This window comes from Meriones unguiculatus, chromosome 7 (genome assembly GCF_030254825.1).
Source record: "Meriones unguiculatus strain TT.TT164.6M chromosome 7, Bangor_MerUng_6.1, whole genome shotgun sequence".
NCBI classification, from domain to species: Eukaryota; Metazoa; Chordata; class Mammalia; order Rodentia; family Muridae; genus Meriones; species Meriones unguiculatus.
Window position 1 is genome coordinate 30,822,896 of NC_083355.1, and position 4,051 is coordinate 30,826,946.

Genomic DNA, 4,051 nt, shown 5'->3' on the forward strand with positions numbered 1-4,051 from the left:
TGTGCTGTTTCCTTCTTACCTTTCTTTTCGGAAGGAGGGATTAGTGAGGTCTCTTTTGTTTGCATTGACACCTGGCCCAGCTCAAGATGAGAGAGAGAGAGAGAGAGAGAGAGAGAGAGAGAGAGAGAGAGAGAGAGAAACTTTTGGGCTGGAGAGATGACTCAGCTTGACTGCTCTTTCAGGGGATCCTGGTTCAGGTTTAGGTCCCCAACACACCCGTGGTAAATCATCACCTTCTTTGTAACTTCAGTTTCAGGGGATTTGACGCCCTTTTCTGGCTTCCACAGCCAGAGCTTGCACATTGTGCACTTACAGACGTGTGGGCAAAACATTCATTAAATTTAAATAAATCTCTTTAAGAAGAGAGAATTTATAGCTTACATTCAAGGCCACATGTATTTGGCTTCTGGGAGGAACCAGTGACATGCTTAAATTAAGTTTAAAGTTAAGAATGAAGAACACTGCTTCCCTGTAATTTAAACTCTCCCTGTGGTATAAGCCTGTTGATCCTGGGAATAAGATTATATAAGCAAGGGAATGCTTTATAAAATTGTCGTTAAAATGCCATTATCAATAAGTGGCTGGTATTTAATTTTTGGAACATATCATCTAATTGTATTGATCCCTGACACAGACCTGTTGAGATGTAAGCATGAAGTTCACAGTTTTGAACAGAGGATTGACATAAAATGGTGTAACTTAAGTCATTTTTTTATGTATATGACTCTTTTGCTTGCATGTATGTCTGTGCATCATTTGTGTGTCTGGTGCCCAGAATAGGACATTGGATGTCCTGGAACAGTCGGTTGTGAGTTGCTATGTGAGTTCTGGGGATAAAATCCAGATGTCTGAAGGAGTAGCTAGTGCTCTTACCCACTGAGCTATCTCTCCAGCAGCAAGAAGCCATTTCATTTAAGCAGCTAAAGACTTTGTGGATGCTAAGAATATCAAATGGTTTTATTGTTTGTCTTGTTTTGTGAGACCAACTCTCTAGACAGTCTCCACATCAAACAGAGCAGTAGATAGTAAGATGTTTAGGTAGAAGCTATTGCTCACTGGTTAACGGCCTCAGAGAAGTATGTCAGAGACATGCATATGGTAACAAGTGGATTTAGAGAAAGTTGATGCAGACTCAGAAGACTAAACCCTTTCTGACAGAAAGGTTCAAATCTCCATAGATTCAGTCTAATTGACTTTGCCAAATCAGTGTTTGTGTGTGTGGGGGTTGTCTATATTCCTCAGGTTCCCACTGGTCTTTCCCTGAGAATGACTGAGTCCTGCCCTAGGGAGGGGTGATTTTGCTGCATGGCTATATGCAAGTTTTACTATGATGTACGGAAAATGGTGCAGTCCAGATGCTGTGCACCCCAGATCACTGAGGATTTCAGGTAAAAGAAGCTACACTACTGTGGTGCAGAATTCTTTCCACAAGCAAATCATCCTCACTGTGTACCAATCCAAAAGTAAAGGTCATCTTGGAACTGATGTTCCCAGAGAGGGTCATTTCCCTGGCAAATGTTTCACAGTGAGAGAGAGAGAGACAGCCCTGGCCTCCCTGTTTTCTGGTTGAGATTTCTTTCTCAGGACCCTTATCCACAATGCTTGCCCTTTCCACTCCCTGCTTCCCAGTAGGATTCGGAAGAGATGAATCAGGAAGGTACCACCCAGTCAATTCAGAGAGCTATCTGTAAAAATCATGGAGACACTGAGTCACGGTGTAGGTTTTCTCCCAAATGCTGGTGTCATCAGAACCGAGGGCAGGCAGGATGGATCCCAGAAGGAATAAGCCAGACTTGAGGCCTGCCCTCTGTCCTCAAGGGGCCTGCAGTGTGCTGAAAGACAGCACGAACAAGCCGCTGAATCATGGGAAGTGCTCAGAAGGGACACATCCCGGCTGTTCCCTCATGGGACACTAGGCAAGGTGGAGGGACTAAGAAAAAGTGCCTTTTGGAGTTCGCTAAGAGAAGGCAGAGGAAGAAAACCTTTCTGGATGAAAAGGAGCTCATAGGATCAGTGAGATGGTACTCTGGGTGACTGAGGTAGGCCAGGGGAGATCCTGAGAGCCACATGAGGACTCAAGATTTGATGGCAAAGCCGCCCGCAAGCTCTGAAGGATTGTTGCTGGAGGAGTTAAGTTTTTTTTTTTCATTTTTAATACCTTCCTTTTTTTCCCTCAGGCCATTTACACCTGTAACTGTGGGATTCCTTTTGTGTGACCCTGGGGGCAGGGGGATCCTTCAGGGCTCTCAAAGCCTTCTAACTCTGTTCTGTATAGTACAGGACTGTCCATGCTTCAGTGGAGTTTCTAAAGCAGAGTGTAGCTCTGGGGTTTAACTGTGAAAAAAAAAAAAAAGGCCAAGGGTGGGTCTCCATGTACATCTTGCCCCTCCTGCCTATTTTGTATTGTGCCATGCAGCCAGCCTTTGCACAGTCCAGATGTGGGAAGGAAAAAGTGTGAGGTGCTCAAACACTAAGCAGCGATTTCCTTAGAATACCCCTTCACGGTAGGGAAGAGTCTTCTTTATTTTTTATTGTTACTTTTATTTTTATTTATTTATTTTTGCGTGAGAAAATGGAAAATGTATTGCTTGACTGGGTCACGTATGGAGGGCTTTAGATAAATTATTAATTTTGTTGATTTGCTCATTAGTTACTTGTCATTGAATATTAATATTTATTATTGATTTATCTTTTAGTTAAGCAGCAGTTATTCCTAAACCAGCTGTATACCCAAACCACCAAACAGAGACTAGGATTTATTTAACTAACCTAGAGCACAATACTGGGCAAGAGTTATGCCATCCTAAACCTCCAAGCCCGCATAGTTTCCTACCATTCAGATTTCAACCATTATACTTGCTTTTAGTCATATCTTAGGTCTGATTCATCTCTCCACCTGGTTCCAAGTCCTGTCCTATAGTCCAGAGGCTATCTCTGCTCTCCGACTACCCCCACCCTCTTCCTTCTCCTTCCCTCTGGACAAGGATGACCAACCCTATTGCACAGCACTGGCTGGTTGTTTTATTGACAATACAGAGAACAAATGGCGGCATGTTTACACAAATTTGATACAAGTGATGCTTAGAATAAACATCACAATGCAATGTCCTGATTGAAACCAGATAGTGGGGTAGAGAAATCAACATTTGAACGAACAAGGGTAAATTGTACACATTCCACAAGAACATTATTACAAACAGTTACTTTTCTGTAGTGGAGTGCCCCAATAAAAACCAACTATGAGGGAGAAGCAGTTTATTTCAGTTTGCTATTTCTGAGGGGACAGTGTCCATTGCTGCAAGGAACACACAGCAGCCAGGAAGTGGAGTGATCATATTTCATTTCCTCAGAGGAAGCAGAGAGAACAGAGAAGAGCAGCCTAGAAAACTTCAAAGCCCACCTTGAGTAACACACTTCCTCCAGCAAGACTCCACCTCCTAAAAGTTTTCTACCCTTCCCAAGGAGCACCACCAACTTCGGACTAAATATTCGGATATAGGATACAGGGGAGCCTGTGGGGGATGTCTCTGAAGTCTTTCTATGGATGCATGCATGAGCATCTATTCTGCCGCAGGTGATTGGTTCTCATTTCTTGCGGTAAGCAGTGGTCCAGTGACAGCATGCTCAGGTTTCCTGTGCTCTCTGACATGCTAGGTAACATCCATGAAGGAGAGATGGCTTCTTCGAACAGGAAGTTCATCATCTACAGAGACACAGAACACGTGCACAGTGATTAAAAGGCACGGGTTCACCGCGTTATAAAGGGAAAGGGTGACATGAGCTTGCCAGGCACTGCTGATTATCCCATGAGAGCAGAAAGGAATGAGTTTTAGAAGAAGACAGTGAAGGTGTGGACACGGGATCAAGTGCTGGCCGGCGTCAAGAATGCAATATGTGCCTTTCCCAGCTCTGGGTCCTCAAAAGAGAGAGCTCGCTTTCCCCCACCCCCTTCACTGTATCTGAGAAGTCCTGTGTGGAGGATGAGAGCAGAAGAGAAGGCAAAGTACCTGTGTGATCCCTGCTTCTACTTCATCCATGCCGACTCCGAATT